Source organism: Oreochromis niloticus, unplaced genomic scaffold (genome assembly GCF_001858045.2).
Source record: "Oreochromis niloticus isolate F11D_XX unplaced genomic scaffold, O_niloticus_UMD_NMBU tig00007917_pilon, whole genome shotgun sequence".
Lineage (NCBI taxonomy): Eukaryota > Metazoa > Chordata > Actinopteri > Cichliformes > Cichlidae > Oreochromis > Oreochromis niloticus.
In genome coordinates this window covers 5,416-19,340 of record NW_020328845.1, presented here as the reverse complement: position 1 = coordinate 19,340, position 13,925 = coordinate 5,416, and the positions used below count along the sequence as shown (strand labels likewise).

General features: G+C 42.5%; 1 long non-coding RNA gene across 1 annotated transcript; it reads right to left on the bottom strand.

Moving 5' to 3' along the window:
- Positions 1–4,515: 4,515 nt before the first annotated feature.
- On the bottom strand, positions 4,516–6,550 carry LOC109201066 (uncharacterized). The gene is made up of 3 exons (XR_002061071.2): positions 6,416–6,550; positions 6,212–6,265; positions 4,516–5,311 (listed from the first exon to the last, which is right to left on the bottom strand). It is a non-coding gene; the product is annotated as an uncharacterized LOC109201066 (long non-coding RNA).
- Between the last annotated feature and the right edge of the window lie 7,375 nt (positions 6,551–13,925).

Sequence of the window (13,925 nt, the reverse complement as noted above, 5' to 3'; positions counted from 1 at the left end):
TAATCTCTGGCTCTCACAGCATGTCTTTTGTTCTGTCTTCCTTCTCTCAACTGGTCCCAGCAGATGGCTGCCCCTCCCTGAGCCTGGTTCTGCTGGAGGTTTCTTTCTGTTAAAAGGGAGTTTTTCCTTCCCACTGTTGCCAAAGTGGTTGCTCATAAGGGTCATATGATTGTTGGGTTTTTCTCTGTATGTATTTGTAGAATGCACTCCACACACACACGGCTCGATACAGCGAGATGTTACGTTTATTTCTGACTTTTTTTGTGACAGTTCAGTCTAGACAGCACCCGTCTCAGCTTTTTACAGCCCCTCCTCTCCTCTCCCGTCTCACTAAAAAGGGGAAAGAAGACTGTCATCAGACCAAACGCCACCAGCTGTTTTCTCACCTGCCTCCCCAGCACCACTCCTCCCTGCAGCCGAACCACGGACCACACCTCCGCCACAGTATTGTTGTAGGGTCTACCTTACAATATAAAGCACCTTGAGGCGATTGTTGTTGTGATTTGGCGCTGTATAAATAAAATTGAATTGAATTGTGTCAAGTCCATGATTCTGTTCCCACATTCAGTTATTTCCTGTTTTATTCTGGTAGCCCGTGTCTCCTGTGTCTAGTGTTTAATTACACCTCAGCATTTTTTGTTATCGGATTTAGTTCAGCTGTGTGTTTTTCCTCAGCTGTCTCCACTCTGCCTACATGTATTTAACCCCTCATTGCTGTTTTGTCCTGTTCTCCTGGAGTCCTGCTTCAGTCTGTTTTGTTTCTGTCCTGCTCTGATGTTGTTTTGTTTACTGATGGCCAAATAAAGCTTTCTGAAGCTTTTACTGAAAAAGGTTTCATTACTTGAAACTTTTCAACACAGTTGTCTTTGGTGACATCTGGTGGCCTGAAATATGAAGAGCAGGTTGAATCACAACTTAAACTGCTTCATTATGATCGCTCACTCTACAGAGCCCTGTTGCCAGTTTCTGTTTAATATCATGTGACGGTGCTGTGTGATATCGTTCTACCACTGTGGTGCTTTGAACAGGTCTATTTGATTAATAACTAGTTTTGATGAATAAACATTCCTTGTTTAAACATGTGTCATGGTGTGGTCTCTCTTTGCTTGTGACTTCTTGACGTTTGTAAACATTTAGTGAACTTTATGAGTTTATTTCTGCCTTCTGTGTCCTGCATCTGAGTCCACACTCTACCTGCCACACAGCAGACCACGACGGCTGTAACTAGAGAGCGGTCGAGGAATCTGGCTGTTTATTTGAAGCAGCTACTGCAGTCCATGGAAACTGGTACAGTTAGCAAAGTGGGATCAGTGTGATTTAGAGGAGTGAAATCATTGAACAAAGTGAGGAAGCTGATCCACTTTGACTTCTGTTGTGGAAGTTTTCCACTTAAATAAAGCCTGCAGATGAGCGGTAGCTAACATTCTTTAATCAAAGCACACACAGAACATGCAACCAAGCTTGATGGAGAGCCTACATGACCATGGGGCAGGGTCAGCAGAGTCTCACTGAGCCTAGCATGGCTCTCAGTTAAATACCTTCCACAGGAACAAAAGGCAGTACACAGCTGTTTCACACCTTAAGGTTCACACTCCCTTGCTACCTCCCAGAGTCCTCGAAGAGACAAAGACTCTCCCTCCTGTGGAGTTGTCTGCTTCCCCAACTTCCTAAATAGACCCCCACCATTTGTCTTACAGTATGAGTGTCAGACATGTTAAAATCACCAAGGCATTACAATAACGTGATTAATACATAAGTGAAAGAAATTCCATTACAATCCCACCCTTTGATTCTTAAATCAAGAATCACATTAATACCAGAATTTCTTTCCTGACATTCTGTATATCACATCAACATTATTGTACACTTAAAGGAGTTTCACACTGTGTATCCTCACTTCACTGTTCTCCCACCACCCTTTGTTCATCTTTAATCCTCCCCACAATCTAAGCTCTCACATGCAAATGGCAACAACAATTATACAGAGGAAAGGTCTTCTCCATAGTGTCAGAGTACTTTGCATGGCAAAGTGAAACATCCTTAGGTGGTCATTCCCAGTCACAGTCATGGCTCCTGGTGTCTGTGCCATTTACAGAGTCATAATTCCAACGTTTGTCTCCCTCTGTGCTGTCACTTTTTGAGCTTGGCATGCTCTCTTCATCCCTCGATTTCTGTTCCAACGCGGGTGTAGATTTAAGGCAGAGCACGTCGTACACCTTAGTTGTCTTCCTCAACGTCAACGTAGAAACTTTTCATTTTATTTTAAGATTTTGCTGTTCAAAATCTCCTCGTGACAATCCTTTGGAAGCCCAGTGGTGCAGCCCACTGTTGTTTGTCTGCTGTCCTGCAGATGGTCCCTGCTTCTCACTGGTCCTGGTGAAGCATTCTCTCCTGGTCATGGTCTGTATCTGCACCTCAGTCAATCCTTCCATATCTCTCATGTCACGGTCCCTGAAATTTAAAAATGAAAGCTTCCACGGAAAACCCTCTTTTGCCCTATGTCAGCTTAGCACAATTAGACATGCACAATGAAGTTGTGCATTGTCTCTTAAAATTCACAGGGCTTCTCCCCTGGAGTAGTTTCACTCCAGGCCCTGTCATAATGAAAAAAAAAAACATTAGCCAGTGGTGTGTCCTGCTGTAAATCATGTGATTAGATCCCACGATTAACCCTTTGCTGTGGAAAAATAGATGTTATGCACACTTTCTCACAGTGACCTCTGCACTGCAAACAATACAAGGTCATGAATAACACACCGCTGGTAAATTCAAAGACATAGAAAGTGGCAATTAAAAGGTTAAATCAGCACGGCCTAAAAGCCCATGCAACCTGTTGCTGTCATCTTTCTGCTCCTGTAAAAAGAAACATACATACATACATCCACCCTTTTGTCAGGTCAAGGTTTTGTCAGTCCAGTCAGTCCCCATTTTTATTTGCTGACAGTAGAACCTCGTGACGCAATAAGTTTCTACTGCCAGCAATGACGTCATTTCAAAAAAGAAAAAAAGAATTTAGACTGGATTACCTCGCTGAATCCTTTTTGGCAGGGACTTGTTTTCTGGTTGTCCAAATAAGTGGCTTTCTCCCGAGCCCATTTTAATTTTTTGGAGAAACTCACTTGCGATTGTTCAACATGTTGTGTAGCGCTTTCGATCCCGATCTTGCAGGCCTGCTTCAAAAGAGAAAATTGCCAAACAAAAATCTCAGTGCACTGTTAAAAATCAGGCCTCTTTTTAGAAGTTGTCTAAGCATGCTCTTAGAATGATAGATCAAAACAAAACTGATTGGCAGTTTCAAAGTGGTACCAAAGGAAAATGCAAAATCCCCAAAACTTTCATCCACCAGTCACACACCTCACACAACAACATTCTATTAGATAATGAGTTTTGTTTTCCCCCATGTACCCAGATGTGTGCCATGATAAGACCTCCCCCACACATCAGAAACAAGAAACTCAAGAATCTATTAGTCCCCACTCATCTGACCCCCCTGCAGCATTCTGTTCACCCTTGCAATAATTCAATCATCCTTCCCCAAAATAATACTAGTTCACTAGTCTATGTATCACTTCTTAACCCACTAAGTGAACCGGACAAGATGATGGTAACAGCAATGCATGCTTAAAATACTATTTGGTCTTCATGAGCTTCATTGCATGTGTGTTTGTGTTAGTAGGATCAATGCATTTTTCTGTTTGTGTAATTTTTGTGTACCTCTCCTCTTTGCGGTGCTCCAGACACTTTTCAATTCTCCACGCAAGGCAGTCGTTTTTCTTCCCAGTTTCCTAAACCCAAATTTCATTTCCCACACTAAAACAGCCATGTTCTCCCTGCTCCTTCCACTGTGGTCTCATCTCATCTCTCCCCCTTGCAGCAGTCCAGTGAGAGTCAGTTGTCTTTCAGCTTTGTCCTGTGTTTTCCACTGTCTCATCTTGCCATTTTGTTCCAAAAGTGGCAAATGTCCAACTCAGTCAAGTCTTTTCAAAGGTCCATTCACACACAGTGAAGTTGCAGCTCGTTCTAAATGCACATCCATCCATCCAGTCATGATGATGCCATTTTTCTCCTTGCTGTCGCTGTCTTGCACAGCTGCTGCTGCTGCTGGACCTTCACTGCTCAGGACACTGCTGTGAGCTCTTGATATCCATCTCGTTGTTCTGGAACTGCATTTCTTGTCTTCAGGGAGAGATTCTTGGAGCTTGTTTTCTCAGGGTGACAAACACATGGAAGTTAAGCTGTAAAACAATTCAGCCAAAACTTGGCTTGAGTGTTTCTAATGATGTTAACCTATAATTTTCTTCCGACTGCTGCACGTGGAAAATTGATCCGGGTCTGTTCCTCACCTGCAAGTGACACACTGAGACATTTTGATCATTGTTCTCATTGCTTAAAGAAACACGTCTCCCCTCTCTGGTTCTGAAGTCCCCTTTCTTAAAAACCCAGAGAGATTGTAGTTGTTCTACATTGAAAATCACCAAACCCTCTTCCTATTTTTTTACTTATTTTCATCAACAATTCTGCTAAAAAGAAATTTTTTGTGTGTCCACACTAGGGGAGCTGGTGGTCTGCAGGACCACCACCTTCCGCTAGTTGGAGACGAGACGACTTTTACACTCCTCTTTTTTCTTTTCTTGTTTTTTGTTCCCCATTTTCAACATTTTGAACCCAATTTTTCACTGTTTTTTTTTTTTTTTTTTTTTACACACACATCAACTTTTCCCACACAACCATTCTCTGCAATCTTACACACCACACATTTACTCAGTTCTTACCATACAGTCACACATTGAGTTTTGTCCCTGGCCGCCTGGTGAAACGTCTGCCGCTCTACTGGATCTAGATCCCATTTTACTACACGAGGCGTCCCCCGTGAGGCCCTTGCCTTCTACGGACCAAGGAACGAACACCACCACTCCGTGCACTATAGTATGCAGAAATGGACTCCGACAGCGTACCCGAACCGCTGTCCCTGTGGCGTACTTGGATCGAACACAGGTCTGGGCCGGCTTCTCCCCAACAGCGCGCTCGAGCCAATGTCCTTGTGATGGACCGTACCCAACACAAGCCTGGGGCCTCAAACCACCAGGATTTCCTCCCGGAGACTCGAACTCCGGGGGCAACCAGCGTACTATTCAAAGAGGAATAGCAGATCACATGCGCTCACAGTGATCTGCACTGCCAGCAGTCCCTCACCTGCATCTTTGCCATCAATGTTGAACTTCACTGGCAGAGAGCTGGGCACTCCAGTGGTTTTAAGGCCGGATCCACTTGCACGCACCTTGCTGGCATCATGGGTGGGCAGCACCTTCACCTTGTAAGGGTGGACAAAAGGGAAGAGAAGAACAACACGCTCACAAATGAAAGGAGCCTCATTTACAGAACCCAGTAAACCACACAAAGACTTTTCCATTTTTAAAGCTGGCCAGAGTGCAACACTGTAACATGTAACACCTAGAAGGTTCAGATGGTTGCAGTACTTTGCTCATTTGGATCAAAAGTTTGGGGGAAAATCTTTCATTAAATCAAGTGATTGTAATGCTCTTGCTTCCGTTGTGTAGTTAACCATCTATCATTTTAGATGTTTCATTAGCAGCCTGATGAAATTAGCTGTGTCGTTAGCCCACTTCAGCCATCCAAACAGATGACATCTAAGGTGAATTATGCAGATCACTAGCACAGTACACAGATTACCACTTCTTATTCCAGCCAGACTTGTTGTTACTTCATTCTAATCATGCAGGAACAACAAAGATTTATTCCTACTGGCTTTTTAAAATGTGCTTCTTCTATTCTAGAAAAACAAAAACATGTTATCACAGGCTTTTGTTTTTTTCAATGACATCTGTGTTGGCTGTGTCAGTTGCAGGCAAACATTTATCATAATGGTTAGATATTAGGAAATAGCTTAAAATTAGTGCATATTTAACTTGTTACACTGCCTTGATGTTACCTGCATGGATCTCCTCATCAGCATATGACTGTACCCTGGATGATGATATGTGAGAGCTTGAACTTGATTCGCTAACAGAAACTAGCTAGCTTAGCGCACATGTCTTGTGGCAAGATATATGCACCTAAATGATTTAAGTCATTGGCTGTTCTGCCAAATTGCCACCAACCTGCAACTTTGTGAGCTGACTGTTTCGGGATTTTTGTGTTTTACACAACAAAAAGAAAAGAAAAAGATCTACAGATTCAGGCATTTCCTTACCTGTGGTAGTCGCGTAGAATGACGTCACTGACAATGGTTTAAGATGAAAACAAACTTTCTCAAACAAAAAAAAATTTAAAAAAACAAAAAAAGAAGAAGTGAGTCGGCGTGTCATCTTTACCGAGCACCATACATGTTTTGCCTCACATTAAAATTATTATTTTCCTTTTCAAAATAATTCGTGTTCAGAGAAGTCAAATATACCACATTTGCACTAATTCCACGGCCTGGCAGGTGGCGCAGAGCACTTGTCGCCGGCCCCTGGCACCTTGAAGTACAGACGGGCGATGGTTCGAGTCTCACTCATGCCGAGTCCTGTCTAGAGCTTCGGTCTGCTAGGGGATTCCCGGTCTGCGCCGGGAATCCCGACCTTTTTTTGCCTTTTCTGTTTTTCTTTTTTTGTGGGTGTTGGGGCCTTTATTTACAAAGCTGGGACTATCTCCGTTGTCATGGCTACCAACAACAACGCCAGCTTGGGGGAGACCGGAGACCCGATAAGCACAGACTCATTCATCCTTTATCCACTTTCTTTTCACTGCTGCTGCTGCTGCTGCTGCTGTGGGAAACGCTGGGACTTGTGTGGCTATGCAGTTTTTGCCTTGTTGGGACCAGTCTTGAATTTTACACATTTGATAAGTGAAGACTGGATGTTTAGTGACCAGAGCTGGGATAATCTGGACACAATCTGCAGCCTGCATCTCCAAATCACAAATGGCTTTAGATCTGATCTAAGATCTAGCAGACAGGCATGCATGTCTCAGGGTGATTACACACTAACACATTGTGATTAATCACACACATTTGTATACATTTTATTCACAAGATTTTAAAAAACAAACAAACAAAAAAAACCAAACTCAGGAGGGGAGAGCCTGAAACCATTTACCGAAGTCACATTAGCAGCAGTGTTCAGCCTAAAAAATACACAAGTTACAAGTCGTGCATTTGAGTCATGCAGCCATATTATTTCTTAATTTATTCAATTATTTTCGAGACACTGTTAGTTGTTAGAAGCCAGTGTTTTAATGATAGGACATATATGACAGTAATGAGACAAAAACACAGATAGAATCGCAGAAAGCTTGTTTCTCTCCCGTTAGGCTATAGGCCCAGTTACCTTTGACTTTTCTGTGGTCAGTAGCCCTTCATGTCATATTCTGTCTCTATGTACAATATAGCATTACTAATACAATAACCTGTACGTCAATGAACTTCATTGTGTAATTGATGGCAGTTCTGAAAGTACTAGTCACTTAAAGGTTAAATTTCACATCTCAATTCTCATCTTTGAGTAACTAGAACTCCGAGCTATGAAATAAATGTAGTGAGGTTAAAGTATCAAATCAAAGTATCAAATTCTCTGTTATACTTGACATTTATTTTCTAAAAAACACTTTGCTCTGCTGCCAAAATAATTTCCTCCTATAAAGGAGCAAAGTGAGTGTTAAGTGTCGTTAGCTGTGGTACTTTATCTCTTCTATGATGTTGCTGCAGGCTCTGGTGGAGGCCCAACCAGCCTCATGGTTTCTGATGAGACTGCCGTCAGCATGGTGATCAGTTGGGTACCTCCCAATGCTCATGTCCTCCAGTATCACGTGTCCTACACAGCATTGACTGGAGCTGATAGCCAGGATCACACTGCGAGTGGGTCGTAGTCATCACATCTTCACCTCTTCTGGGCTTCAGCCGGCTGTCATGTGTCAGAATTCCAGAAATTCCATAAGTCCCAAAACTTGAAATGAGTTCTGACTGTGTTGGGATGATAGTGTTGTTTGTTGTCTGCAGGTGCTGGTCCCTGGTGGAGAGAAGCAGGTGATGCTGGAGTCACTGCAGCCAGATGCACGTTACAGCATCTTGGTCACCGCTGAGTACCACAACAGAGAAGGAGGCAGCGGTTCAGCTCAGGGCAAAAGTGGTGAGTCAAACAAGGGAAAGATGCCAAGACAGCTCAAGTGCAACTTCCAGTTAAGACCGACAGGCTTACATGCAAAAAGTGCAAATGTCCCATTACTTTACCCTTACAGGAGGATATGCATACTTGAAGGTTTCCACATATAGAAACATCAAGGTTTGTGGGCAGTATTGTTTCTACAGCACTACACGTACAGTCATTTTGGTCCAGAGACACAGATTCCTTTCTCTCAGACCACTCCAGTATCTGTGTGTCATGGAGACCAGTATCTGCCGTTGATGGATATCCTATTGTAATCCAGGATGTAAAAGGTATTCTGTAATCACGTCTACAGTGATGTGAAAAGGTGTTTGCCCCTTCCTGGTTTCCTAGTGTTTTGCATATTTATCACACTTACATGTTTCAGATCATCATCACCTACAGTACTGTAGGTTTAAGTTTATTTATAGTTATTGTGTGTATATGTTGAGTTTAAAATTGCATTTTAACAGCATGCTGCAGCTACCAACAATGGAAATGCTGTTTTGTGTTAAAATGATGTCTTTCGTGTGTTATTGCTTTGCAGGGAAGCTGAGAGTGGACAGAGCTGCACAGAGGACCAACGATCCACTCTCAGCACTTCATACCTGACTGGCCACAGCACCACCCCTCCTCCCCAGGGTGAGGGGGTCCTGACCCCGCCTGCACAGAGGAGTTGTGAACATGCACTTCTGTGTCGGTGGGTTTAGGAGCCTCCTCACACACACACGGATGAAGCCTGTCACTGGAAGATGTCTCCATTGCATCAGCAGGACGTAAGCATTTGTACAATATTGCAGTTTGTGATGTTTTATACATGTTTTTATTGCTTCATTTCAAACTAGGAGATATAAATAAACCAGTTTTCATAATATTTTCTGTGCATTTAGTTGTTTTCTTAATAAGTTATTCAGAACATCATTGCAACCTGTCAGCTTTTTATTGAGGATGTAGAAAGTTGCTGGTGGCCCGAGTGTGTACAGTGGGTGTTGTGTTTGTCACATGGTGAAAGTGACCTCATGGGGAGCAAAAAGAACAACTGAACAATTTGGGGATTCACGACTTTGGTAATCGTTAAAAAATGAAGAAAAATTGTTCTGTGTGAACAAGAAGCTCAAATATAAACCATCCTGACACACTGACACAAATGATCTGCTATCAGTGTTTTCATGAGCCTGGGTGAAGCTAATTTGCACGAGTTTAACCTCCCTGTCAAAAACTTGCATGACTCTGCAGTACTGTAGCTTTCTCCTGTTTATTTATTCATTTGCTTATTGTAGAAGATTAATACGTTCAACAACCGATTCTTACTTGGCCTGAATGTTTGAATGTTTGCAGTTTCAGGTCCTACTGATCAGTTTTAAGTACTGTAGAAAGTGAGCAGCAATTTAATCAAATCCTGGGATGAAATGGGACAAAAGGGTAATGTGACAGCCACATTAGTTCCCTTCCCTCGTTTAACAATGTGTAAGCAGACTGCTTTAACCTGCAATTTACTGCATGTTGTTAGGCTGCATGGTGCAACCACAGTCTGCTAACCACCCGTGGTGATCGAAGGTTTTGAGCTCTTGCTCGAGCTACTGATGAAGCTTTGTCAATGCTTGTTAAGTTTCCCAACCACATTTCATCCCGATGGTCCAAGGCTTACATCTTTATGCTCACAAACGTACTTCTGTAATTAATCAGTAACCAATCTATTACTTTAAGTTACAGTTTGAGGGGCATTAACGAGCATAAATTAGATTTAACTGGATTATGTGTTTAAGAGACACAGACCTTCATCTTTAAGAGGCTCTTCTTAAATGTCTGATCATGTTTGTGTTTGTCTGCAGCATCACTGCAGCAGAGAGGGTATAACACAAGGCCACAGTCATGTGGTATTCTGTCCTGCTATTAAGTGAATAAAATACTGAAAAAAAACATCTAGACACTAAATACAGTCACTGGCCACTTCATTAGTTACACCTTGCCAGTACTGTTTTGGACCTTCTTTCACCTTCAGAACTGCCTTAATTCTTTGTGGCACAGATTCAACAAAGACCTGGAAAGATTCCTCGCAGATTTAGTTTCACATTGACATGATAGCATCACACAGTTGCTTCAGATTTGTCGGCTTTGCATCCATGTTGCAAATCTCCTGATCCACCACATACCAAAGATAATCTGCTGGATTGACATCCGTTATAAGATGAGTATACTGTGGTCATAAAACGATGGACATGGTCAGCAGCACAGCTCAGGGAGGTTGTACCTCTGGAGAGGCCTCTTCCTACACCTGAAGTTTTTACCAGTGAAAAGAACAGAGGTTTCCTCATACAGTGTTTCATCAACAGAGGAGAATTTGTTCCTCAGACTGTGCAAAAATTGCATTCATGGTTATCCTGCTGCGAGGGTGAGCTCTGAGATGGGCCCAAGCCATGCTTCCTCCTCAGCAGTCTTTATTTAACCTGATATGTCAAACCCAATTATTGTGGAAGACTCCTGACTCTGGAGAAGCAGTTCTGCTTCTTTCTTTTTTTAATGAGCAGTAATGATACTTGTAATAAATGTAGCCTTTCTGCAGCTCTGGAGGCCTGGATTGCTGAATTGGACACTGGAAATCCCACCCTTGAAAACCCGTAGCTGGTCAGGCCCCTGTAGCCGGAGCAGTGGAAGGTGGCGTAGGCCCTGCTAACTGTCTCCCAGCAGGTAATCCTGAGCAGACGGGAAAACATGATGGCTGGGTGACGGTCAGGAGGAAGCATAAACAGAAGCCCTGATGCGCCACCAACCTGTTCATGTGTCTAACTGTTTTCCCCACTCAGCGACACACCCGCCAGGGATCAAACTCTGGTAATTGGTGATTCTTTTCTGAGACACGTGAAGACAGCAGCAACCATAGTCAATTGTCTTCCAGGGGCCAGAGCAGGCGACACTGAGGAAATTTAAAACTGCTGGCTGACGGTAAACCTGAATTCAGTAAAAATATAATTCACATCAGCAATAATGACACCCGGTTACATCAATCAGAGGTCACTAAAATCAATATTGAATCAGTGTGTAACTTTGCAACACAATGTCAGACTCTGTAGTCCCTCCCCAATCAGACCAGGAGTGACATGTTTAGCTGCATGTTCTCCTTAAATTGCTGGCTGTCTGACTAGTGTCCAAGAAATGATGTGGGCTTGATAGATAATTGGGAAACTTTCTGGAGGAAACCTGGTCTGGTTGGGAGACAATCCCACTTTGGATGAAGCAGCTCTTATTTCTAGAAATCTGGCAAATTTATGAAATCCCTGAAACATGATTATCCAGCGTTGGGACATGTAGCAGAGTTGCAGTCTCACACACCTCTGCAGCTTCTCTCCTACTGTTATCCCCTAAAACCCCATCTCCATAGAGACTGTGTCAGCTCCAAACAGACAAAAAACTAACTAAAACCAGCAAAAAAAAAAGACTTAAATGTAAAAAAATAAAATAAGAAAGAACAATACAGTATCCTCAACAGCACCAAAGAGTTATTACATGACTTAATAATGGATCAACAAATCGATTTACTCTGCCTTACTGAAATCTGGTTACAGCAGGATGATTATGTAAGTTTCAATGAATTAACACCCCTGAGTCATACTAACTATCAGAGCCTTTGAAGCACAGGCCGAGGAGGCGGTGTGGCAGCAATCTTCCACACCAGCTTATTAATTAAACAAAGATCAATACAGAGTTTAATTTATTTGAAAGCCTGATGTTTAGCCTTGTCCATCCCAGCTGGAAATTTAGATCAAAACTTTAAAAAGCCCCCCGTAAAGCTAGAACATCTTACTATTCATCACTGATTGAAGAAAGTAAGAACAACCCTAAGTTTCTCTTCAGCACTGCAGCCAGGCTGACAAAGAGTCAGAGCACTGTTGAGCCAACGATTCTTTTAACTTTAACTAGTAATGACGTCATGAACTTCTTCACAAATAAAATTTTAACCATTAGAGAAAAAAAATGACTCATGATCATTTCACAGATGTAACATTATCTGCAGCTACTTTGAGTATCATTGATATTGAGTCTTTTTCTCCAACTGATCTTTCTGAGTTATGGCTTATTGGCTATTTGAAGAGTTCAGCCAGTTTGTCCTAAAAAACACCTTGAAAAGACTTCAGTTAATCCAAAATGTTGCAGCAAGAGTACTGACAGGACTAGAAAGAGAGAGGTGATGGCGATGGCGTTCATTTCGCTTTCCTTGAAGCTTGGTGCGAATTCTGGCAGTAGACTGGAGCGAAGCAAAGAGTATGTAAAGGGACAATAAGAGGAAATGATGAAAGGAAGAAGAAAAATAAAAAATGGTGGAAAAAAGGATCAGAGCCTAAATTCTAAAGCTGCAGCTTTGCATACTGGCAGCTCCAAGATCTCACTGACATGTAATCATAGACTGTATATAAACATAGGCCAGTGTGATGTTATTGATTTGTAGACTTTAATTTTGAACAAAGGGCAACCTCTGGTGCACTTCATCATGCTATTTATTAATCTCTGGCTCTCACAGCATGTCTTTTGTTCTGTCTTCCTTCTCTCAACTGGTCCCAGCAGATGGCTGCCCCTCCCTGAGCCTGGTTCTGCTGGAGGTTTCTTTCTGTTAAAAGGGAGTTTTTCCTTCCCACTGTTGCCAAAGTGGTTGCTCATAAGGGTCATATGATTGTTGGGTTTTTCTCTGTATGTATTGTAGAATGCACTCCACACACACACGGCTCGATACAGCGAGATGTTACGTTTATTTCTGACTTTTTTTGTGACAGTTCAGTCTAGACAGCACCCGTCTCAGCTTTTACAGCCCTCCTCTCCTCTCCCGTCTCACTAAAAAGGGGGAAAGAAGACTGTCATCAGACCAAACGCCACCAGCTGTTTTCTCACCTGCCTCCCCAGCACCACTCCTCCCCTGCAGCCGAACCACGGACCACACCTCCGCCACAGTATTGTTGTAGGGTCTACCTTACAATATAAAGCACCTTGAGGCGATTGTTGTTGTGATTTGCGCTGTATAAATAAAATTGAATTGAATTGTGTCAAGTCCATGATTCTGTTCCCACATTCAGTTATTTCCTGTTTTATTCTGGTAGCCGTGTCTCCTGTGTCTAGTGTTTAATTACACCTCAGCATTTTTTGTTATCGGATTTAGTTCAGCTGTGTGTTTTTTCCTCAGCTGTCTCCACTCTGCCTACATGTATTTAACCCCTCATTGCTGTTTTGTCCTGTTCTCCTGGAGTCCTGCTTCAGTCTGTTTTGTTTCTGTCCTGCTCTGATGTTGTTTGTTTACTGATGGCCAAATAAGCTTTCTGAAGCTTTTACTGAAAAAGGTTTCATTACTTGAAACTTTTCAACACAGTTGTCTTTGGTGACATCTGGTGGCCTGAATATGAAGAGCAGGTTGAATCACAACTTAAACTGCTTCATTATGATCGCTCACTCTACAGAGCCCTGTTGCAGTTTCTGTTTAATATCATGTGACGGTGCTGTGTGATATCGTTCTACCACTGTGGTGCTTTGAACAGGTCTATTTGATTAATAACTAGTTTTGATGAATAAACATTCCTTGTTTAAACATGTGTCATGGTGTGGTCTCTCTTGCTTGTGACTTCTTGACGTTTGTAAACATTTAGTGAACTTTATGAGTTTATTTCTGCCTTCTGTGTCCTGCATCTGAGTCCACACTCTACCTGCCACACAGCAGACCACGACGGCTTAACTAGAGAGCGGTCGAGGAATCTGGCTGTTTATTTGAAGCAGCTACTGCAGTCCATGAAACTGGTACAGTTA